This window comes from Tamandua tetradactyla, chromosome 16 (assembly GCF_023851605.1).
Source record: "Tamandua tetradactyla isolate mTamTet1 chromosome 16, mTamTet1.pri, whole genome shotgun sequence".
NCBI classification, from domain to species: Eukaryota; Metazoa; Chordata; class Mammalia; order Pilosa; family Myrmecophagidae; genus Tamandua; species Tamandua tetradactyla.
In genome coordinates this window covers 74002064-74028122 of record NC_135342.1, presented here as the reverse complement: position 1 = coordinate 74028122, position 26059 = coordinate 74002064, and positions in this window count along the sequence as shown.

Genomic DNA, 26059 nt, shown 5'->3' with positions numbered 1-26059 from the left:
TTGGAATGCAGTGGGCATGCGACAGTGACGATCTACATTCATATGTATTCACACACATATACATATGTATACACACCTACACAGAGAACGTATGTATAATAAAATGCTTATAAAATAAATGTATACAGTTATTTGTAAATATATAAAATTAAAAATGTATACATAATAACCATATCCATGTAAATATGTACTTCACCATACTGGAACTCCCCTTGTGGTCCTACCCAAGAGGCAGGAATGGAACAATCCCTGTATGGGCTTCTCTTACTTTGCCATATAACAGTTCATTCCTTCAGATGGAAAAGAAAATGCACTTCCTTAATTTCATCCCAATTATAATTACTCATTGAGCTCCTATTTCATGCCATCAGTGATTACCTGTAAACTTCAAAACCAGCTTGAAATAGGTATTGGCATCCCTCTTTTACTGGGGAGCTGTTGAAGGCTGGGAGAGGGGGTGGAATCACTTTCCCAGAGTCTGGCTGCTCAGTAGACCAATTGACATTAAACCCTAGTGGCTTCTCACTTCTCCATCTCCCTCCCCCCCCAAGTGGCCTGCTCTGCACAGGTGGGAAAACAGGATCCTATCAGGTCAGACACCTATGGGGCCAGCTCTCCCAAGGACCCAGCTTACTTCTGTGTAGTAGGGAATAGAATGCTTTCTTCCTTCCTTCCTTCCTTCCTTCCTTCCCTCCCTCCCTCCCTCCCTCCCTCCCTCCCTTCCTTCCTTCCTTCCCTCCCTCTTTCCCTCTTTCCCTCCTTCCTCCCTCCCTTCCCTCCTTGCTCCTTCTCTTTCTCTCTCTTTTTTGCAGTTACTTTATGACTTATTGCCTCCTCGCCTCTGCTTTCCTCTGTACTGATCAAAACACAAATCAAAAGACAACCTTGTTGCTTTTACCAAAACTTGGAGTAGACTCTTTTGTTTGTTTTTTCAAGTAAACTTTAAAGGTCAAATATTCAAAAGAGGCTCTTTAAGAGTTAACCCACTACCAGGCAAATAGGAAACAATCGCTAAATGTTGCCTGCTTTTACATTTTTATCCCTGCACCGATCTGTGCTAGAAACAACCATTAGCCACGAGGCTTGATATGATACAAATAATAACTAACACTCAATAATATTCAAACCTTCCATGATGAAACGCTTCTGAAGCAGGTCCTTCCTGCCATCTACCATCCTGGGTCTGGGGGCAAAGGAACGGGGGTGGGGGGGGCGCTAACATCTAAGGCCCACGCCCTGCCCTCAGCAGTGGCCAATGACCACACAGGAGTCATATGGTCCTGGCAATCCAAGCCAGGTAGACACACAGAGAAGCTTGTTCCAGGGTTTAGAATACTTAGGGTGAAAGAGGTGGCTCTCGACCAGAGGGCTTTAGCATAAAACAAAAGGATAAAGTCTTGTGAGAATCATATTAAGCATTGACAAAGGAGAGAGAGAATAAGGAAGGACCAACAATTTTGACCATGTGGTCAGAACGCTTTGGCATCCACTTAGAGCCGGACATAAGAAGCGTGGCCTGAGAGCCACCAAGGTGGGCTTCTATTAAGGTGCAATGTAGGTTTGCAGGACACACAGTGTGATGGGCATACTTTCTTCCAGGACCTTTCCCTTTAGATCTGAAAGGCAGGCACGGGCATCCAAAACTTCTTGGGGGCTGGGACAGACTCACCGGGAGGTAACTCTAAAAAAAGCAGTTAATTGCCATGTTGAACACCCCCACTGCTCCATCCTTGGCCACCCCCTTCCCCAACTCTCTTTTGCAGGGGCCTGGCATTTAGGATCTTTTGTTATCTTAATAGAGACTGAAACTTGCTTAGGGCTTGGAGTTTGCTGTTTTAATTCAATAGTGGAAGGGTTTTTCTTTTTCTTTGTTTGTTTTTCTTTTCTTTCTTCTTTCTTTAAGCCAAGCGGACAATGCATTTGTGGAGCAGAAGCTGTGTGCTGGGCGCTCCGGATCCTCAACAAAACCCTCATTAAGGGGAGGTGGGATTTCCTGGTCACAGCTTTTAGCCCAAGGGCAAAGGTCGCCCATTAACCAGCATCCAGTCTAAACAGGGCTGGGTAAAATGACAGGGGGGAGGGAGAAAGGGGAGAGAAAAGTCAAATATTTGTTCTTAATTCTCAAGTTAGTTTCTGGAGAGTGAGGAGTGGCTAAGTGCAGGAAAGGCTCAGCGCTGCGCAGTGTCCCTGTCCCTGCTTGGCAGCGGGGCTTGCAGAGGCTGAGCGGGGGCGCCCAGAGGGGTGCGAGGAAACTGTCCTGATGGCCTCCATGATCGCACCCCAGACAGACGTAGAACCTGGCCAGGGCCTGGGCCGGCTATGGCTTCCACTGGCTGCACAGGATGCCTGCGGGGCCGGTGGTTGAGCTCAGGCCTCAGCGGTATCCCCTCCCCACACTTTCACCAGAGTCCAGCCACCAGGAGGCCTGCCAAGCTCCACGCAACCATGTGGCCTTGGCATCTGCTCTTTCCTGGGAGAAGAAAACTCTTCCCCAGGTCTCCGCAGGATTGGAGGGTGTTAGCACCCCTCGCGTCCCTGCCCACTGCTTCCTAACCCAGGTGCTACACCCTGGAGCAGGTCAGTCCCCAGTCAGGAAACTCCCTCCTGCTAATCTTCCAGGTTGGAACCGGCTTACAAAGGAAATACTTGGCCACCGAGCCTGCAGAGTGTGCAGTGTCCCAGGAGTAGACAAACCTAAGCCCCAAGGAAAACAGTTCTAGGCCACTAAGGATCCTCGACAGGGGCTGCCTCCGTAAACTTAGGATGGAGAGGAGCTGAACAAAGCACCTGCTTTCCCCAGGCAGGCTCATCCCCAGAACCAAGAAGAGGGATCTGATCAGCTGGGCCCAACATGGCAGCCCCCAAAACTTGTCTAATACGATAAGCCACACTTCCTTCCCTGAGGGCACGAGGCTGCATGCTCAGAGAGGCTAGAAAGGTGCACAAAGCCCATGGTTCTCAGCCTCAGCCTGGGCTGGCATCGTGGACATGCCATCTTGGTTTAGTGCTCTGCTCTCACCATCCAGAGATTCTTAACAAGTTTTGAACTAGGGCCCCTGCATTTTCATTTTATACCAGGCCCTGCGACTCATGTAGTTGGCTGTGACCACAATTGCACGTGAGATCATGTGAAGGTTTTAAAAATATTGACTCCAGTACCTTCCCCAAGAGGTTTGAATTTAATTGGAGTGGGGTAGGGTTCCCAGAGGGATTCTTGTGTGCAGCCAGAAGGTGGATCCCATACTCTCTAGAAAATCCCTGCCCATGGAAGGAAACCCAGGGTGGACAGTGGATCTTCTCACCAAGTCCTTCAAAAGGAGAAGCCAAAGATCCGCACTCCAGCTTTTTATAGAACTCAATTCTCACGTTTGTGATCACATTGATGCCATGTAATTGTGGTGCTAATATGAATGATGATGATAATGATATTTATTCAGTGCTCACTCTCCCTCAGGCACTCTTCGAAGTCCTTTTAAGCATTTGAGTCTCACAAATTCTACATGGAGGGTCCCATTGTTTTCCCCCTTTAGATGGGAAAGCTGAAGGCCTGAGCAGTTCAATCATTTGCCCAAAGGAGCACGGCTATCCAGTGCAGGCCACTCAGGATTCTACTTCCCATTCGTAATCTGACTCTCTTATTAAATCATGGTACCCTCCTAAGGCATGGATGTGGTCTCATTCACCTCTGTTTTCCAACATCATGCCCAGCAGACAAGAGGTGCAAGTAAATGCTGGCGGAATCAATTCTTGAATGGAAGATTTTGTACAACTACATGGTTTTACATCGATGGAAAACTTCATGTTGCTTTCAGCACAATCTTGAAAAATTGCCAAGAAAAGCCCACCAATGTCTTTTTGGTGTTGTCTTATTATTTGAAACCCCTTTGCTACCCCATAATATCAGGATGGCCTTGAGTTAAACCACCAAGCAGGGCCTGAGGGCTCAGGCACCAACATGTTCCAGACTGCACACTTGCAAATACTATCCAGAAAAGGGACTGGTTGGGAGCAAGAGTGGCTGGTGGAAGGACGTCTCAGCCAGGAGCAGGGGGCGTGGGCACACCGCAACAAAGACACTGTGCAAAGGCACATTCACAGCCCTTAGACGGAAAGACTTGAGCAAGTCAATTCCATGAGGGTTTTTCCAAAAAGCAGAGATGATCAGAGTACATTCCAAAGGGGCATGGAGAGCAGATAGTTTGCAAGATCAGAAAACACAGGAGGGAAAATGGAACTGTCTCAGTGGCCTTGAACTGCAGGGGGCAAAATATGTAGGCTTGGAGAGAAAATGGACAGCATAATTTCCATTAATCTTAGTGTCTGCCTGGCAAGGCAGGGCCATCCCCGGGTCCTGAGGTTTCTACTTTCATCTGACCCTGGGCAGGTGAGGGACCAGCTCAAGGCCCTAATGCAGTCAGAAGGCTTAAAAAACAGGGGAAATAAAAAACATCACAAGCCTTGGAAACACCGAGTAAACATGCTGGGAAGCTGCTGAAATGCCTGTTTACGAAGCTGGGTTTTTTGATTAATCCTTCAAATGTGGATAGGATTTTTCACCTTTCATTATGTCCTTGGACTCTTGTTTCTTAATCACGGTCATAAAGTCAACTATATTTATTGGTGCTTCCTTTATATGGCATAGCTTACTTAACCCCCACCCAAAAGCCATTTAAGTTTTAGTATTATTCCATTTTATAGATGAGGCTAGGAAAAGCCAAGTTAAATATTGCTGGAGTCAGTTCTATATGTTCTTTGACCTTCCCACAGCACTTGACCCACTGGAGAGCTTCTTCAGTCAGTGGAGAAGTTGAGGGCATGGGGGAAGGTGAGTGTCCAATTTGTCACTGTCTTATGGCAGGTCAGGCATTCAGACTTCAGGAATGTCTCGGAGAAAAGAGCACAGGCCACAGAAATCAAGCACAGCTGTGTTGTAGTTCTGGCCTCTCCCTAAATAGCAGTGTGACCTTTAGCAAAAAACAAAGCTTCAGTTTCTCATATGTGAAGTGGGGAGGCCAATTGCACCGACCTCGGAGGGTCAGGGGGAGGGTTATGTTGGGAGAATTAAAAAAAAGTGCTTGGGGAGTACTTGGGTAGGACAGGGTATTTAGGCACAAAGGAAGCAATAAACAGTCATACTGCCTGCCCAGGGTGAGATCCTGCTTTGCCACACCTTCCCCAAACAAATACAGAACTCAGGTCCCATTCTCACTAGACTTGGACTACGGGCGTGTGAAATAGCTTCAGAAAGCTCCAGTTGAAAACTCAAGAGGAGTAAGGGCTAAAGCACTCCACAGCTGTGGCTATCTAACCCACTGATTTGGTTCTTATTCCTTCTTCAAAAAATAAAAAGGAATTACTTTTGCTCTATCAGCTTATGGCATTAATCATTATGTAACATTTTTCTTTTAACTTTCCATATTGGGAAGTAAATTCAAAGGGGTGCCACAGGAATCTTGGCAGAACTGTGGCAACTGATGGAAGAGTGGGACATTTGTCTGTTTCTTCCACTATTCCATCTCTGGAATGCCAGCTGAACACTTCTTAAACCAACTGATGCCATCTTGGAGTTGGGATGTGTGTTACTTCCCAGCTAGGTCAGGGCTGTTTAGTACCAGATAAAGAGTTGACTTTGAAGTCAGATAGAGCTACATTTGACTCTTTCTTCCACTATCTGGTAAGACAATGAATGAGTTCCTTAAGCATCTGAGACCAATTTCCTTTGTAAACTGTTAGGAATATTTACTTAAGAGCATTGAGGCAAAGACTAAATAAGACATCACTTCACGATAATATTATCCCCTATGGAAAAATATCACAGGTATTGCAATCTGGTAATGATTGATTCTAAGATATCTTCACATTCTGTTAGTAGAATGGCTTGGGCCAACCACCTGGCTTTTTCAGGTAGAGAAAGTGGGTATCCCCAGGTGGCACAAGCTCACTCTTGATCACATTTAGTAAAGAGCTTATCCTACACTAGAGGAATTACAAACAAGTGCCACTGAAAAAGAACTGGTCTTTGAGAGACAGTTCATCTCTAAAGACAATGATTATAACAGTTCCCCAATTCAATTCCTTTCCCAAGGAAGAGGAACAAATACCTGAGAGTTTAAGGGGAGGGCTGTCAAGAACAGTTCATGTGAATGATTGCATGACTTAGGAGCTCTTGGCGTTCAAAAAATGACCTTGACATTATCTCCAAAGGAGCTGAGATGTTGCTTTGTCTCTGAATTCAAGTCCCTTCTGAATTTCCTAAGAAGGCCCCTGCAGAAGGGTCTATAGATCCCCAGGTAGATTGCAATGGAGTCTCAATTACCCCAGGGGCTGCTACCTTTTGCACAATCTCCGTATCTTACCTTATTACAGCAGATCTGCCGGCAGACTCTCTCTGGGCCTCATCCAGGCAATGACCGTACCAGCTATGGAGGATGGAGGATGGAAATTGTCTGATCGTTTTCTCAGATAGAGATAAAACCTACTTCTCCTCCCCCCTTATATTCCTTCACCTTCTCTCTCTGCATTGAGAAACCAGTGAGATAATATAATCTGGTGTGGGAAGACACAGCACTTGCAGCTTGGCTCCAACAATGGGATGCTCTGATAAAGTTGCCTTTTCCTTCCCAGAGATTCTATGCTCAGGACTATTGCAAGAGTCAGGAGAAGCGAGTGACATGTGGGACCTGGGAGCCAGTTTCTGTCAGGAGCAGCAGGCCAGAGCGCAAAGATGTAGGTTGCACCGTGGTATGGGGCTTCATTGAGCCCACCCCTAGCTCTGGGACTTGGGTGAGTTCTGTGATGTTCATTTGACAAATGGAGTTGCTCATATACACCTCCAAGGGTTTTGCAAGGGAAATATAGGATATTGCTGTTATATGCAAGATATAGTTCATATACAGAAAGTATGCATCACATGGTAGGCATTTTTTAAAAAAATTATGATCCGATATTGTTCCCTAAGATTAATGGAAATTATGCTGTCCATTTTCTCTCCAAGCCTACATATTTTGCCCCCTGCAGTTCAAGGCCACTGAGACAGTTCCATTTTCCCTCCTGTGTTTTCTGATCTTGCAAACTATCTGCTCTCCATGCCCCTTCGGAATGCACCCTCCTCTGATCATCTCTGCTTTTTGGAAAAACCCTCATGGAATTGACTTGCTCAAGTCTTCCCATCTAAGGGCCGTGAATGTGCCTCTGCACAGTGTCTTTGCTGCGGTGTGCCCACGCCCCCTGCTCCTGGCTGAGACGTCCTTCCACCAGCCACTCTTGCTCCCAACCAGTCCCTTTTCTGGATAGTATTTGCAAGTGTGCAGTCTGGTTTCTAGAAAATAAGGCACTGTGTTTCAAGGATATTCTTGGCGCCAGCTCTGCCCCTGGGAGTGAGGCCCCTGAATCTTCCTCCTCCCTACAGAATCTGTGTTTTGAGTTCCCCTCATCAGGGAGTTCTGATTGCTGCCCCAGGAGGTAGCATTGGTCAGCACTGAATCCTGACCTTGCTCTTTCTGTGGTGCCTGCCTGAAAATTTCACTGAAGAATTTTTTGAAGGGATGAGCAAGTTCTCAGCATGTATGTAGCTTTGAGATGCCAACTTCCCCACTCTGAGGCTCAGTTTCCTCTGTTGTTTTAAAGAGGAGATGGTGCCACCCACCAAACAGGGCTAGGCCCTGATGTGGTACCCTCCCTAGCCCGGTGCACTCCCCTGTGGTGACTGGGTGGCATGCTCACAGCTCTCTGGGTAGGGTGGACTGTTATCGTCAGCAGGTGTGGGCTGGGACCATGGCCGGCCATTTTTCACTGTAAACCCTGGCATCTAGCCCAGTGCCTAGCAACTAGTAGATGTTCAATGAACATTTTTATATGAATGAATAATCTATGTAAAGTTTTCTACACCATGCCGGACATAGCAGAGGCACACGAGAACTGTACCCAGTCATTAATATGATAGAACTCTTTGCTGAGTTGTTTCTTGCCTACGTTAGGGAATAATGAGGAAAACAGAACTCATGCCAGGTAGTTTCAGAAAGGAAATTTAATAGGAGCAAGGTGTTGGAAGAGTTAACAAGCCAGAAAGAGAAAGGGAAGGCAGCCCAGAGATCAACAACTGCAGGAGGCAGCTTATAATGGGACCAGAGCCCCAAAGCTGGGGCTGTCCAGTAGAGGAGAGCTGAACCCCGGAGGGGGGGGCTGTGCAGTGGGAACTGGAACCATGAGGCAAAGTGACACCTGAAGTGGGGGTGTAGAAATACCCTGGTTTCTCTCTTCTTGCCACCAATCTCCTCCAGCATCTCCCATTGTCTGAACCTAACAGGGAGCCATCTATCAAGAGGAGGGCTGGGAAATTAATTCACAGATACCAATTCCCTGCCATACAGAGCAAAGGAGAGGGGGAGGGGCAGGCAAGGGGTCTTGGCACAAACAGGCAGATGACTGATCCACTTCCCAAATGCAGATGCTTTGGTGATCTGTGCCCTGGTTATCGTGATTGAGTCTAAGGGGTCTCCGGATGGAGTATTGGAGTTTTTACAATGACAATAAGTAGTTCTTCTCGTTGGTTCTCAGTTGTCATCGCACATAGGCATCTCTGGAAAATTTGTATTCTCAAGACCCTTCCCAGAGAAATTCTGGTTCCAGCCACCTTCTGGGGTAGGAAGTAAGCATCAGTATTTTTAACAGAGGCTGCCCTCTCATGGAGGAATAGCCTGGTAATTCTAACGCAGTCAGTTATAGGTCAATAATTCGAGAAACACTGAGTTAGTCCAAGGAGTTGGATATCATTCTAGATTCCAAGGAAGGAACAAGGCACCTCTGTACGCTATTTCATGGAACAGAAGCATCACATAGTGCATCAAAGCATGTCAATTTTATGCATGAGGCCAACAGGACAATCCGCCTCTCCAACCCAAATTCTGTGCCAAGAATTCCTTTGTTTCACTCTGGATTAAAGAAATTGCACACCCACGGTAGAGTGGTGAAAGACACAGGCTCTTGAGTCAGGTAGGCCTGGATTAAAACCCAGTTCTCTAGGGCAGCAGCTCCAAGAGGATGCCACTGCCTCGATTCTGCCTCTTAGACCGCTGCTACCTGCTTTAACCCAAAGGGCACTCAGAAAGAAAAGGTTTCTCCACATTGGGCACTTGCTCAATGACCCATGTAACTGGTCCTGGGGAAAGATAATTGCACAACTGAGCCCTAATGATTTAAGAGAAATTAACATGTAAAGGTTGCCCGAATCTCTTATCAGACAAGAACCAGGTCTTGTCAGCATACTGTGCCCTCTATTCTCGGCTGTCCTGGAGACAACTCTTTTTATCTGATTAGAAGTAGATTCCCACCTCTGGGGTCTCAGACTGGGCATTTTAAGTGGATTTAGAAACAAATGTCCTGCCTCTTATTCATCAATCAGAGAGCAGCCTACACAGGGGAGCTAACTCTCAACTCTGAGCACTTGGAGTGCAATCCTCGCTCTGTCTTTTGCAGGCTGTGATACCTCGGAACAATGACTCAATTTCTCTAGGCCTCAGTTTACATATCCCTGAAATGGATACACGATGTCCCACTTAAGCCACTTTGCAAAGCTGTTATAGGCCCTTTATGTAGGGCCTTCTCTGATGGTCAAAACTGTCACACATGGCTTGTGGGTGATTAGGCACAGGTGCCGGGATTTTATAGCAATGTAGTTCAGTTTAATCAGTTATTCTCAGTATCTCCTTCCAGCTCCACAGACCTGCTTCTTCTGCATTCTCTTTCACTGCGGCTGGCCATCCAGGCACAAGAATCAGAAACCCAGATGTCATCTTCAGCTCTTCCACTCGTCTGCTGTCATCCCGTCCAGTCATTCCCCAAGGCCTGTGCTACATCTTTGCCAGGACCTCTCTGCTCTCTTCTCCGCCCCGCCCCCTACTCTCTCAGAACTTGGTCCTCTCACACAACCTCCCCACTGCAAGCTCCCATCCCCTTCCACTTTGCTGTCAGTCACCATTTTGGCACACAGATCACACCATATCACTACCTGCTCAAATTCCTCCAGTGTTTCCATCCTATCTTGGAAGTAGAATGGAACTTAGTGGTTTGGAATGCCAGGCCTTCCATGGCTTCTCTCTGCTTCTCATATCAGTTATGACCCAATCACTTGAAGACCTGAGTGTATTTCACGCTTTTCATTTTTAAAAATAGTTTACATATTCCCTTCCCTTTGGAATGCCTTCCCCTGCCTTCACCTAATTCACGCACCTATAATTTTCTATCACTTTGTCATTCTTCTGGTCATCTCTTTCTGCATGAAAAACTACTCTCAGACTTAAGACAACAATTCATTATTATGACACTTCAAAATCCCATGGGTCAGGAATTCACACAAGTGCAGCAGGGATGCTTTGCTCCATGATATTTGGAGCCTAACTGAGGACTCATTTCAAGGTGGCCACCTTGAGCTTCCTCCCAGCATGGCGGCCATGGAAGATCCAGCCTTCTTATGTGGCAGCTCAAGTCTCTGAGAGAAAAGAAGCAGAAACTGCCTCTTGAGAGGCCAGACCTGGCATAATACCACCTCCGCCACACACTGTGGCTCAAAAGAGCGTAGTCTATACTCACAGGAGGGCACTAGACCCCACCTCTTCATGGCACACTTGTCAAAGAATTGCAGCCATCTTTAATTCACCACCATCATCACTTCCTTTCTTGGGGAAACTTTCATTGATTCACCCTCACCTTCTACCCCCAAGTGGCCCTGTCTAACAAATGAATAACTGCTAACAATGAGTGTCTCCTCATTAAACCAAGAGTGATTTCTTGGATGAAGGGGCTGATCCTCAATGGTATGGTACTTGGCACATAATGGGTTCGTGATAAATCAAAACTATTACTAGGAGTGTTAGCCTTATTAAAGTAGAAATTGTGTCCTTTCTGTTTGGCCACCACCTGGTGTGCAGAGGCTGACCTACAGGAGGTCATCATTTGGTGGCTACTGGATAATGAATGAATGAGTGAGTGGATGGATGAATGAGCAAGTGGTTTTGCACACAGTCCTGTCCCTGAAGTTAAGACGAGGGTAACGAAAGAATTACACCTGCTGCAGGCCCACTTCACCACTCTGGCTTTAATTACACATAGGTCAAGGTAGAACTTGGGGCTCAGGGAGTTGGGGGGAAAGACCTGACCTCTTGCCACCACCCTTATGGCAGAGCAGGGACCGCCCCATGAGCTGCTGATACTCAACCCTCCAGTATGGGCACACATGGGCTGCATCTGCATCCCCCTACCCCAGACCCCGACCCACCCTCGTGGGGAAGGAGCTGGTTTGCAGAGGAACTGGAGTGCTTCCTCCCTGCCTGAGCTGCAGATGGCAGCTGTGCTGGGAGTGTGGCAGGTGTCTAGCAGCCCGCTACCATCCTGCCTAACAGGAAGTGAGAGAGAACCCCATATCCAATTGAAACTGCAGTGGAACAGGGGTTACAATGCCCAATTAACCACCCTCAGACATTGCACAGATTGCTTTTGCTGCCGAAGAGAGAAGTGGAAAATGGCATAGATGGGGGACCACAGAGCTTTCCCGGGCATGTCAGTTTGTGTGCGAGCCCTCCGGTCTCTTATTCAGCAGCCTGCTGACATAAAGTAGAGGGAATGCTGACTTCAGGCTTCGTTGTTTAATGGGTTTCCAAAGTTGTTGTCTTTTTTTGTTGTTGTTTTTGCAGAAAGTCAGATCTGTGCCATACGAGTAGAAATTGTGAATGCGTGGTTATGTGCGTTGGGGTGGGGTGGGGTGGGATAAGGCAGAGCATTGAGTGCATGTGTACGATTCTATCTGCACAAAGGTGTTCGTGCAAATGCATAAAGCGCTGTAATAAGGGTTTGTGTGGGGGTACGTGGATAGAACTGTGAGAACAGACTGCACCTGTGGGTATTTACATGCACGAGTTGTTTCACCTGTGAAAGATGCATGTGGTTATGTGTCTATAGGGGCCAGTGTGTCTGACTGAGTAGATGTGTCTTTAGGTATGCAGGAATCGGTGGGTGAATTTGAGCAGACACAGGTAGCGATATTCCTGCATACGTGTCTGTAAGGATAAGGGCTTGGCAAACAGATTTGTGAGTCGTGATAAGAAACAGTATACCACTAAACTTATCAAGGACCTGGTAGGCAGAGAACTTATGCTTTGAAATTACCTGATTTATGGGTAAACTGGGCTCCCTCCTCCAGCAGAGATAATGCCAAGGACTTCGAGAGAGGGGGTTTTGTAGCTAGCTGTTCTAGGCTCCGCTTCACCTCAATGCCTTGTTATAATCCAAGTTGATTGGTCCATGTGGATGGACTTTCTGAAGGACCCATGGAATCCCGTAAAATCCAAGGGGGCACAATCTCATTTAGAAAATAGCTAACAGGAAAAAGGGCTTCCTCTTGGGCAGGGATTGCCTCAAGTGCTTTCCATGATTTATCTCACTTGATCTTCCTGAGAACCTATTTGGTAGGAACTTTCATTCCCTGTTTAGAGTTGACACACTGAAATTACTGTTAGGTGGTAGATGGAGCCTGCATTCAAATTCAGATTGTTGAGCCTTGGAACCCAAACCCAACTAAGTCTTCTTCCCTGAGTAAGGGGGCAAAGAAAGAGCTCCCTGCCCTCGGTGGGTTTTGCAGTCCCATCTCATTTGCCGGGTTGCACTTGGACAGGGACTAATTCTCTGGGCATCAGGACACTTCTGGAAATAATGCTGAGATGAGGATACCCCAGTGACCTTTGGTAGGCCACTTCCGCTCCCAAAACCTTCCTGCAGGACATCAGTGTATACTCTGGGTGACAAGTCCCCCTGGGGTCTCCATGTGCTATCAGACTTCCCTGGACTCAGGAGACACTGTCTCTGGCAGCACATTTTTCACAATTTAGGCCAGTTTCTCAGTAATGGCTCTCAAAGTCTTGAAGACCACCAGAATCACCCCAGTGAACATCTTGAGAAGCCACAGTCTGGGGTCCCACTTTGAGATTTGTCTCGAGAGGAGCAAAAACTTGCATTTTTCATAAGCTCTTCTGGTGACTCTGATGTGGACCACACTTTAAGAAAAACTGCTCCACAAATTTGCCAAGTGTATAGCTAAAGAAACCCTCCTTCCTGTACCTAAGGCAGCAAGGCAGCCAGGGTTCGAGGTTTAAGACCACAAGTGGCTAAGCAGTGCCCAAATGGACTGTAAGGAAGTGGAGGCCAAAACATTTTTTCCATGGGCCAGTCTCCAGTGACAGGCAATATTTCTTTAAAAGCTGCTGGGGAGAAAGAGCAGACAAATGCCCATGTGAAGCCAAGCATCCCTCAAGGAATTTAAATGGGTCAGGAACTCTTAAAGAATTTAAATGGGCATTAAATAGGTATGGAGAGTTTTCTGGGCCAATATGCAAGCCAAATAGTAAATAACTATTTTCAGCATTGAGTTTGGCTGGTATATTTGCATATATATATGTGATCGCGGGTGTTTCTATTTTTATGGTGTTGCTAAATACCTGCAATCTGTAAAGAGAACTGCAAGCCGGGGTGCAAAGCCACCCCTGGGCTGTTGGCTAGGAAGAGCTGATTTTCAGTCTGGCTGGACCTGGAGCCCTGGATTTTAACGAATCCAGGTGAGAGTTGAGGGCTGAGTGGAAGAAAGGGAGGGTGCTGTGGCAAATGAAGTTTGTTTTCATATTGAGTCCTCATCCTGCCAAGACTTCCCCCAAAGCAAAGTGTTCCATGCCTGAAAAACTGAAGTTAAAGTGGAAAGTTTGACATTCTGAAGTGACGCTAGCCTCGCACATGTTAAAACAACTTCCCAACCTTTCTTTAAAAACTCACCCCATTTTATTTTAACTTATGATTATTACCGTGATTATTATTATTATCATCAGAATGTTGATAGAGCATTGACATATTTCTGTGCATCTAGAAAAGCCCCCTGCTTTTTACCTTGGTACCCATTTCTTTTAGATGGCAGTGCAGTCTGGAGCTAGATTTAAGAGTTCCTGACAAATCCCTTGAAGCTTTAATATGGGCCCAGCATGTGGTTGCCACCCAATATTTTGTAAAAGGACCCTCTAAGGGGTGTCTTGCCAAATGGAATTGGCATTTCCCTTTGGATGCTTACGCTTCGGAAAATAGTATAGCCCTCCCACCTTTGCTTGAGGCAAAAACACATATTTGTAGAAACAAGAGAACACAACATCCTTTATGTACCAAGATGTTGGATAAGGAGGAGAGATCTGTGTGGGCAGTGAGGGTGATGGTGGGGTTTGCCTTTGACCTTTTGCTCATGAGCTCCGAGAGTGCTGACAGGTCAAAGATGCTCTGATAATTTACCACATAATACCTTCAATTGCTAGCCATGGGCTTGCCCCAAATTTCAAGGGATTAACTTCATTAAAATCACTTGCAGTTGGTGAGCACAGTGAGTGTAAAGTGGTACTAAAAAGACCCACCACCAGCACCAGCAACTACCCCTGTGCTTTTTCTGGCCAGTTTTTACTTAAACAGAAGATGTGTAAAGAAGGAGATCTCCACCAGCTGTCCTAGGAATGAAAGACCGTGGGACTTCTGTTTGAGGACTGGGGCAAAGCAACTTGATGGAAAACCACCTGTGCTTGCTCAACGGTTCCAAAGGCAAGCAAGGGCACAAGGAAGAGGGGCTGGAGGTTTAGTTCCTGGCCACTTTCATTTTCAGAATATTAGTTCCTTTGTCATAACTGAGAGTCAATGAAGATTGCTGAGCAATTGGTGGTGATGATGCTGCCATATTTGGACAACTTTCAGAAACATCCTGAGTGTTTTGTGACATAGCTTCAAAGATGTACAGGATGTTTTTGTCAAAGAATAGTTTTAAATGCTTTTTAAATGGTTTGTGTGTGTCCCTTTCCCTTACTAATTGGGAAAGCATATTAACAAACTAAATTAAGAAGCTGTATGCAGAGCTTTGGGGCTTTAAGTTTGCTTTCAAGGTTTTTTAAAAACATAAAGATGTATGCTTGCACAGTTTCAGAAGAAGGAGAAATGTTTTACTAATATCGAAGAGCTCTTGAAAAGAACATGCTGCAAACTCTTGCCCAAATTGAAGCATCTTTGAAATGTATTTATTATGCACTGAGAGGGCATCGCCTATGTCATGGAATATGACATGCTTCTCTAGAAAGGCGGTTTCCTTTGCTCGTCACTGAGAAGAAAAGAATCATGTCATTATCTTACATGAGCGCTATTCATCCACCCATCCACCCACCCATTCATTTACTCATTCCAGAGAGAGAAAGAGAGAGAGAGAGAGAGAGGGCATTCTTAATGCGTGTTCCTAGGCTGATGACCAGAGACACAGAGATGAATCAGAGACATCCTCAAGGTGCCCAGAATCTGCTACAATAGACCTTTTGGATCTGCAGATTTAACATTTGTGGGTTTGACCCCTTATGAGTCACCCAGAGTTTTGTGACTCCATAACATGTCACCCTTGCTGCTGCCTGCATTGGAATGGTGGTCTCAGGGACACTAGTGAGTACGATGGAATCGTGGAATGAATGAGTGTGCCTAGCTAAAGCGTAGCATCCGCCAGAGACCAGCTTTGTGGTTATGCACCCATCATCGTTCTCATCAGGGGAACGATGAGAACCCTGCTCCAGGGAGTGCACTAATCGCCCGAAGACAAACACCTGCCAGTGCTATTAATGGAACCAAAGAGAAAGTAAAAAGATCTACTTAAAGTTCTGATGACGGAGAATCTATGACAAACTGATACTAAGCTTGAGAATTTGCACAAGGCTCCCCACAGGCCTTCTAATGGTACACAGAGTGATTTCACCCTGTTATCACAGCCTTTGGGGAAGTCATAACTTTGGAGCCGATTACAAATACCTGGTTCCTGAAACTCCAAGTTGCAAGACCCCTCTCAGCTCGGGGGCTCCCACTCTTTGGCAGTGACTATTAATATTTTGCTTTTGGGGAACCCTTAGTGCCCGGGCTGCTGATGTCACATCAGTAGCCATCTCAGTTCTGCTTTTGCTGTGGTCTCAAAGTTAAAAGAGAAGTTCACTTCCCGAGCTCCTATCAGTTGTATAAGCCCCTCCTGAGGAATTTGGAGTGAGTTTCCCAGGGGTTGGACAGGGTATACTTATGAGCTATCCCTGCCCCCCTCACCACGTTGAACCCACTGGTGGCCCAGGCTTAGGCAGTCTTTCGGTTTCCCAAATGGCACCGTGTTTCTGCCTCCCAAGATGGCTTTTCTTAGAGTTTAGGAGTAGGATTTGTCACTATACTGTTGGAGTATCTGTATCCCAGTATTCCAGGAGGTGGCTGTCTGCCTCTGTGTTTTGTTTTGTTTTGTTTTGTTTTGTTTTTCCCTTTCTCCAGTGGGGCCCTCGGTGGCTTGTTCCACATTAAGGCATCCTTGGTGGGCCTGCACGAGAGGGTCGTCAGTGTGGGTCATGCTGCCCACGGACAGGAGTGAAGGGTTCTTAATTAATACAGGGGGAGCCATGTGCCTTAGGTGTGAAGCATTTCCCTAAAGCAATTCTTCTGAGAGCACTCTCAGTGTGCTTAGGGTGGAATTTGATATCTGGAGAACTCATTTACAAAATTCTTTCTAAGAACACAGATAATTGCATAAAGCAGGCTTCACCTTCAAGACTCAGTAATAAATGCCCCGTGGCACTCTCTCTCTCACTCTCTCTCTCTCTCTCTCTCTCTTTTATTCTCTCTGTCTCTCTCTCTCTCTATTATTACAGCCTCTGACCTCTTTTCTTAAACCATAGATTGCATGTTCTAACTTTCTTCTGGGGGCCTCGCTCATCTCACTTGGTTTCTCATCAGCACTGTTTGGGTTAAGCTGCAACCCCCATCTGAGTCCCTTCCCTCGGGAGACCTACCTTCCCTCTCCCCTTTCTTTTTAAGCCTTTAGGCAATTTACTTATTAAATGTCTGCACATATTCTGTCCAACGTCCTATATTCTGACTCTTCTTTCTTGTTTCTTCTAAATAATCATCCTCTCTCCTTTCTTCCTCATCCCCTCTTGTTTTCCTTCTGTCTTTTTCCCTCTCTTCCTCTTCCTCACCCCTCCTTCCCATTAACTTTTCCTCTCGTGCTGATTTGGGGAGTGCTTCCTGGCTTGGGGTGGTAATGGCAGCACTAGCTTGACAGTGGAACAAGGAAAATGGGAATCAGATCCTTCAGAAGGCACAGACACTCGCTACAGGAACAGCATTAGAGTCCTTGAAAACACCCCCACGCTGTCCAAGTTCAGTTCCCAAGCAGCGGGGATGGGAGTTGTTGCATGGCAGGTATTGCAGAGAGGGTGAGTGAGGCAGGAGAGCACAGCAGGAGCAGCTAGAGAGACAGGGATTTGGCCAAAGCCTGGCCTGAGGGCACAGAGGGCACCAAAGGGTGGACGGCACCAAGGCTGCCCCACCCTGGAACAAGGGGTTGGCCTTTCACCCCCCAGATTTGTTATTCAATGACGTTGGGCTGTTCCTCAGGGCAGGATGCCACCTCCAGGCCTCTTTAGGTGGGAGGCTTCTTAGGGCTGGAGGAGAAGGGGTGGTAGAGAGCTGCTGGCCCCCGAAGGCTGGGTGCATCCCTACTAAAGAGGCCCTCGGTCTACTGCATACACCTTTCAAAACCCCCTCAAGAGCCAACTGGCTCCTTAGCGTTCCCTGTGAAACCTTTGAATTCCTTCAAGCACCAGCATTCAAGAGAATCAAAAACCTCTCTTCATTTTATTCTAATCATATTGGGTTTATTTCTACTGATTACTCCTATTGCAGTTAGTTACTCTTCCAGCTGCCTTGTAAATTATAAAGGTATTTTGTGGGCCACCTCAGGAACCCTCGTGCCGTTTCTATCAACCGCATTCAAAGTGCTTTTGTAAGACAGGGACTTCCTGTTCATTATTTTTGCTTCCGCATGCCGGTGGCACTTAATGGAAAATTCCTATTCCCGTGGAGTGTCATCACCCATAAATCACCTGTGCCTTACTTGAGCATGCGCATCCTTCTCCCAGTGGCATCTGCTCCCTGGACCATCATCACCATCACACCCTCTGCTGGTCACTGCCCCTCGGGGGGGGCCACTCTCCAGCCCTCACCTGCTGTGCCCCGGGGGTCCAGCGGTCCATGGGGCCAATGAGACACACCTACCCCGGCCCTCTTCTGGTTGATACTTTAGGAACTGCAGAGGCTGGAACTTTCCCTAGGTCTCCTCTTCCCACGCAGTTGTCCTGCGGTCAGGCCACGGCTGGTGTGCATACCCCACGGGCTGGTGGGTGGCCACAGGCTGGCTGTTGGCATCAATTACTCCGCTGAAGCCCAGTCTCAGCCGGACCCCACAGAGAGATTTGCAGTGTGGATGCCACAGCATTTCCCACCCTGAGGCAAGGGGTTCGGCCTTTTGTGCCCCATAATGGTCAGTCAGGGCAGGGCAGGGGAGGACATTAAGGTCAGAGCTGGATATGCAGGCTGGCTTATGGACATATATATACAAGGTCCCTTGCCTCAGTTTCCCACTTGTACTATAACAAAATACCATAGACTCGCCTTCCGTGACAGAAATTTATTCTCTTACAGTGCTGGAAGTCAGAGTCCAAAAATCAAGGCATCAGCAGGACCATGGCCCCTCTGAAGCCTGGAGGGTCCTGGCAGTAGCTGGCAATCCATCACGTTCTTTGATTTGTGGCATAACTCAATCTCTGCCTCTGTCACAGGGTCATCTTTCTTTCTCTCTCTCTGTCTCTGTCTCTCTTCCTGTGTCTAAATTTCCTGTCCTTATAAGGACACTGGTTGTACTGGATTAGAGCCACCCATTTGCCCAATTTGTCCTCATCTCAAGAACAACGTCTTCAAAGATCCTGTTTACAAATAAATTCACATTTATAGGTCTGGGGGTTAGGACCTGATCATGTCTTTCTGGGGACGAAATTCAGCCCATAACATCCCCCATGATGGAGAATGAGTCTTGGGCTGGAAGAGAAGGCAGTCAGCCCCAAACTGGCATTCCCATGCTCCCATGTTTTGGTGCAGCATGCCAGGCACCCTGATACTTTTGCATTTGGACTTGGCCTTACAGATGATTCTGGGCATAAACCTACCAAAGGAGAAGGATAGATGATTTTTAGAAACAGTTTATTAGTTGATTTGTCATTTTTGGCAACTTTGATACACACTGTGTGGACTATTTTTTACAACAGTTTGTTGATTTGATGTGCAACTTCCAATTTAGATTCCAATTTTTCTCTGGGTCCAGGTCCTTCAAATGTTGGGTGGGGTGGGCCTGCCCCAGACCTTTACCCCTCGGTGTTTACACAAAATTAGGTTTATCAAAAAGTCTTAGTTATGGAGTGTCTTCTGCTTACAAACCCAGTTAAGCAAGAAGTGCAAATAGCTTCACCTTTTCTGGATTTTCCTAAATGTAATTTTTTCCCTCTCAGAGATAGCTGAAAATCCCTTCTGGTTAGTCGGGCGGCTTATCGGGCTGATGGGGCTCCTGTCCCCTCAATCTCCAGCCCCACATCATCGAAGGAAGAGCTGCTCTGCTGGGGAGCCCGGGGCAAGGACGCCAGAAACCATGCTCCACATAGAATTTGGACAACACTTCATCGCCCCAGACTGTGTCCCCAGCCAGCCCCGTATTGATAACATTTTCCAAATCAGTATAATTTAGATCATTATTATTTTTTTTATTGAAGCACAAGTTGGAATTCCCCCAAATTGTCAAAAGCTCTGCCAAAGTTCTGGGGCTGATATTTAAATGGCCAGGTGGTTGAAAACAAAAACAAGCACCAAAAGAGTGCCCTAGTCAAATGAAACTCAGTTTGCAAAGGAGCCTCTAGGCTGAGGTCCAGGAGGTCAGGTTCCAGGCTCTGTGCTGCTAGGAGCTGTGGGGTCAGAAGGCACTGTATGTCCCTTGTCCTAAATGGGCTTGTGATCTAGTCAAGACAGATCCGAGTCCAGGGATTGGCAGGGTGGGGGAGGGGGTCAGTCCTTAAATCTTCTTGCCTGAGACCTCCTCTCTCCTCTGACAAACTTCCTCACTCCGAGGCCTGGGGATCCACCTGTGGCGGCACCTACCTAGTCATCTCCTTACGTGAGCTCACCTCTACAGCCCCTGCCCCCGGTCCCATTCCCCACAGCTATTCAGAAAAGAAACCCACATGTGCATTCATGGGAGAAACAGGGAACAGACCGGCACCATGTGCCCCCCACCTTTACTTGGTCCTTCACAGATGTGACACCTGTTTGCAACCCACAGTCCTGTTTTATCCTCAACCCAGGTTGACATTGCGCTCGTTGTCACTTTCCAAAAGAGGATGAGGAGGCTCAGGGAGAGCAAGGTGACCAGCATCCCACATGAGTCCATGGAGCCAGAGGGCTGGGGGATACGTCTCCATTCTACCATGTTCTATGTGCATGACCGTGGGGCAGTCAGTTTACCCCGTTCTTCTCTAGAAAACATTAATGATAGGACCATGGCTAAAGGGGTCATGAGAATTGAATGAGAAAGATATTCAGAATGTTCAAAGTGCCCATAAAACAGGAAGCATGCCTTATCCTAAATCCATGCATTTGGAGGTGGGGCGGGACTTGAAGATGTCTTTTCACTGCAAATTCCATGTTGGTGCTGCCCCAGCACACAGTTCTGTCATTCATTCCCCAGTATATGCTATACAGTCTATTCACATTTTAATAGAAACTTTCAGCAGATTGTGCCTTTGCTTCAAGATCCAGGGCTAGGCCAGGGGCAGGTTCTTAGGGGCAGGCCAGCAGGAAGGCAGGGGGCCATCTTCTATGCCCACTGGCAGGGCGGGTCCTTGTTTGAGCAGCTCTACGAGCTTCCTGACTACGTAAATCACACCAAGAGCAAGGCTTGGTTTCTGAAACTGCTAGTCCCTTCTGCCCACGAGACCTTGAACCCGCCACTCAACGCAGCTATAAACAGCTCTTGTGCTTTCAGACACGGAAGAACCTATAAGCAGGCATCTTCATTCCGACAGCTCAGTTGTAAAGTCAAGAGCCCCTTTAGTTCTGAACACAAGTTGGAAAAATGGTGCTTTAAGAAAGAAAATGATTGGGTGGAAAAGCAAATAGAGGATTTCAGGAAGAACAAAAACCTTGTAGAGAGATTTTGTTTGTATCTTTTACCTCTCTATCCTGACAAGTCACAAGGATGTGACTTCCGGAAGGAGGTGGCATTGATTTTCAAGCATGCACGGGTGTATAGTATTTATTTTCATGCAGTTAGTGGAGAAGTCATGGACATGCAACTTTGGAAGGTTCAGAGCTAAAGATACATTTCCCCTTGAAAGGTCACCATTCAACCTGCTCCTTTCCATCAAGGGACAACTGTCCCTCCATTCCTCACTGCTGGCTCTGAACTTGCAAGGGAAGGGGACCTGAACAACCTCGATTCAGCTCCTATCAGACTGTTCTGTCCTGTGGGAAGGAATGATGGGAATTTTTATTCTCTCAGTGAAGAAGTTTTCCTAATTTGTGCAAACAGAAGGCTTGATACTAATTAAAATGCAGCTTTCCAGGTCCCACTCCCAGAGATTCCAATTCAGCAGCTCTAGGTGGGACATGAGGATATGCATTCTTTACAAATGCCACCACAAGCCGCCCTGCCCCTGTGATTCCCAGGTGTACATTCCCAGGAACACTCTTTAGAAAATGCAGACAGAGCACCTGCTAAGGACCAGACTCTACGAAGTGCGTCTTACAGCCTGCCTGCAAATTATGGATTTGGGATTGTTGTATTTCTACACACAAAGCCTTCCAATAAAATTGTTGCCTCTTATTTTACAGCTGGGGGGACTGAAGCACAGGCTGCTGGGTAACACAGTCTTGGTCACATGGTGAAGCAGGGGCAAATTTGAAAGTGTCCATATAATTTCTAAAACCATCCACTATTTCATCTCCCCAACAAATCGAGGTTCCTCTGTTTCCTCATCTGGAGAGAGATATAAAAGTATTAGTATTAACCTCAGAGGGCTATTATGAGGATTAAACAGGAAAATATTAGACTTTGCCAAATGGAACTGCTGATATTTAATTATTTACATTCTACAAAAGCAGCAATATCATATGTACTTGTGCAGTACCTAGCACAAAGTAAGGGCCCAGTAATTGTCAAGTGCTATTAGAAGCCTTACCCCTGCCATCATCCCTGCCATCATCATCGCCATTGCCGCCACCACACCATCATCATTATCATCATCTCCTAGAGAACAAGACACGCCCCCAGCCTCAGATCACAGAACATGTGACGCTGATGGATTAGACTGGCAGGTGTTCAGGCCCAGTCGTGTCCTCAACTTGGATGTACCCAACACAGACCGGTTTGGTTTCTGGCCACATTAACAAAGGATCCTTTAATGGCACACACATTTGTGCATTTTTGTGCTTTCCCAGGCTCCCTCTGGTTGTGTAATGCAGACTTCCCCCTGGGGAGATGTTCCAAGAGACAGAAAGACGGAAAAATGGTGGCCGCAGAACACTGGGTAAACATTAGCTCCTTTCAAAACCTTCTTTTCCTGGATGACAAATCTGTGGTGGGGCCTCTAAATGCTGAGGATGCCGGCTTCAAACACTTAGTTGGATCTGTCTAAAGAGTCAAGGACCTGCTATATAAAGAGTCCCCTAATGCACATTGTTTGGATAAGACTTGCAGGACCTTTGTTTCAATTTTTGATCTAAAGAGTCATTGCACCATGGCTCCCTTCTATTCCCCATGTGCCCATCAAAAATGGAAACAAAAAATCATGACATAGAAAGTTCTATCAGCTCAACGACCCTATTTTCCAAATTTAAAAAAGAGCAAAAGCTATGATTGACAATGGGGTGAATATTTAGAATCAGGTGCTACAAAATATGTTGCTTAAGAGGGTGGGTAAACCCTGGACTCTGTGTCTGGGTTCTAATCCCTCTCCTCCATAGCTCTGTGAGTTGGGCAAGTCATTTCACCTACTTGTGTCTCAGTTTATTCATCTTTATGAAGTCAGTTCTATTAATATCACTCCCATTTTAGAGTTATTCTGAGTATTCAATGAATAATGTGAAAAAAGAGCTTAGCAGAAGGCCAGTCTTGTAAATTCTCAATAAACATGAACTTTCATGATTATTTTATTTGCTAGAAGAAAAGCCTTTAGTTCCCCATTTTATATACCAGCAACTTGATGTCTCTATATCCTAGTTAGGGGTTACTCCTTGTGCAGTAGGCATTATGTAACCAGTTCAGCAGGTTTAGGCAACATAACTAAAGCCACACTGTGACTGATGGCCTGGACTTGAATTTAAGCCAGTCTGGACCCCAAAATCCCTATCCTTTCCTGTACCCCATGCTGGACTGTCCAGAATATCTTCACTCAAAAGGGAAGTTCTTCCATATGAAGACAATTCATGGCCTTGACCCTTTGTTCTGAACCTTAGAAGGGTCTACTTTTCTTGACTCTGTTCGCCTGGTCTAGAGTAAGAGTATCGATCTCAGGGAGAGAATTAGTTGCCATTTAAGCTCAAATCCCAGAGCTCGGTTACCCTGAGTTCCAGAAATGAACCAGGGGAGGCTAGACTATGGATTCCAGCAACTGCAGCCTGCAGCAGTCATCACTACCCCGAGAGACTCTCCCTGACCTTGACAATCAGGCTTCTTACTTAGAGGAGGACTGAAGACCCTGAAATCCGTGTGCTGTCAATGGCACCCTAGAGATAAAGGTCTCCCAAGGCGTGGTCCTTAGGCCATGTGCATCTGAATCCCCTGGGGACTTGTTAAAATGCAGGTTTCTGGGCCTCTTCTAGACTTGCTGAATCTGAATCTCTGTTGGGAAACTGTAAGTCATCATTAACAATTGTACCAGTAGCTGTGATGCTCATTAATGTTTGGGAACCACAGAGATAGCCATAACCATGTGATTTCTCCCCTATGAAAGAAGTCCAAAGAAATGACAAAAATATCTGAAAGTAAAAAGGAGATATGAAGTAAACTTAAACCCACCTGGATCTTACAGACATGCAAGTATGGTGAATAGAATAATGACCTCCCAAAATGCTCAGGCCCTAATCCCTGGAACCTGGGAATATATTCTGTTCCATGGTGAGGGAGAATTAAGGTTGCAAATGGAGTTAGGATTGTGAATCACTGATCTTAAAATAAGGAGAGGAACCTGGATTAACCAGGTAGGCCAAAAATAGCCACAAGGATTCATTAAAGTGGAAGAGTGAGACAGAAGGATGGGTCAGAGTAACATAAAGTGAGAACTCAAACAGCTGTTGCTGGTTTTGAACATGGAGGAAGGAGCTATGATCCAAGAAATACCCAGGCCTGTAAGCAGCAGAGGAGCAGGTTCGCCTTGATTTTTAGCCCAGTTAGACCTATTTGGACTTGTGACCTCTAGAGCTATAAGATAATAAATTTGTGTTGTTTAAGGCAAAACTTAACTTTGTGGTGATTTGTTCCTGTAGCAACAATAGGAAACTAATACACAAAGATCAGATGGAAAGTGGGTTTCTGTAGCTGTGATGAAAAAGCTCATGTCCAGCTTAGATGACTTCTCTGAGTCATGGCTCTTTCCTTTCCCAGTACTACCTGAGCCCAGAGCTCAGATAAATACTTTCACCTCTGCAGAAGCCGGTGGGTTATGTCATACCCCAAGTGGGGTCAAGGTCAGAAGATTGTGCCAAGGGACTGAGGGGCAGTAAACTGTGCTGGATTGCCTGAGGTGCCAAACAATGACACCAAAACCCAAAACAAAATGAAAAGAGAATGCCGGCTTTGATAAATATATGTAGTATTGTACCATCAATAGCTCTAGATGGTATTCTGATAGAAGGATGCTGTTTTGAGTTCAACATGCTTCACGGTTTTGTGCTTTATGATTTAGTACTTTCTAACATTTTGAATTACATGAAATGCAGGGGAAGGAGAGGGATAAAATAATCTCATCTAAGTTTAGGGCTTCTCAGGCTTTGACAGGGGAATCAATTAAACAAAAGCCACTGTCAGGGTTCAGTGATAGAATGCTCACCTTCCATGCGGGAGATCTGGGTTTGATTCCCAGACTATGCAGCGCCCCCCCCCCCCAAAAAAAAAAATCAGAAAAGCCACTTGTCAGGAATTTGCAAACAAATGCTGAGACCGAGGCCCAGGAATGTGAATGAGAATTTCAGAAAGGAACCAGATCAAAGTGGGTGAGGGACAGCAGGCAGAGAAGGCAGAGGCAAATGGTGGAAAAATACTTGGGAACTCACCCTTTATGGTATTGTGGGTGACCGAGGCGGTTGGGAGGGAAATAATGAATGGATGGCTATGAAGGAATAAATGAATGGCTTGAACTCAGAACACTGGCTATTGGTGTGCTCTGGGGTCTTGCCTGAAGCCTACTATCCTTGCAAGGACTACCCCAAACCTCAGGAAGCTCAGAGATAGGTGGAGCTGCTAGGGCGTGGAGAGAACCATCCTACTCCAGGATGTGTGGAGCCACCTGCGGTCTGGCTCTCTGCACATCTGTGCGGCACCGTGAGCTCCTGCAGCCCTTGGCGGAGCCGCTGGCCGGGGCAACCGCGTAGGGGGCACTTGGGGAGCGGGCGGCCGGGAAGCCAGGAGGCGCTCCCCCTCCTGAAGCTGTTGCTGTTGGGCCAGGTCTAAAGGGGGCTTAGGTTTCTGCACTTTTCATGTGGCGTCTTTCAAAATCGAAATCCACTTGAAGTGGTTTGGGTTTTTCTCTTCCCCGCCCGGTGTTCTCTGGTGAGAAATACCTTCAAACGCAGTCTGCAGCACCCAACGGCGCCGTGGCCGAGCGCGTTCCGAGGTGCCCAGGGACCCACATCAAGCTGAGAGTTCTCATCAGAGAGGCCGTGGCTGGGGACCCGCCTGCTCCCGCCTGGGCTTTCTCTCACCTGCATTTCCCCCTCCACCATGGCTCATATTTGCCATGTCTCTGGGAAAACAAGCTGCCCTTGTTTCTCTTGACGGGCCTATTGGGGTGATTGGAGGCCACAGCAGGGTGACGGGAGGGAATGCCACCTTGGTCCCATGTCTTGGGCAGCCCCTTCTTTTGTTCTTCACGTGGGTGGTGAAAGCAGAAGG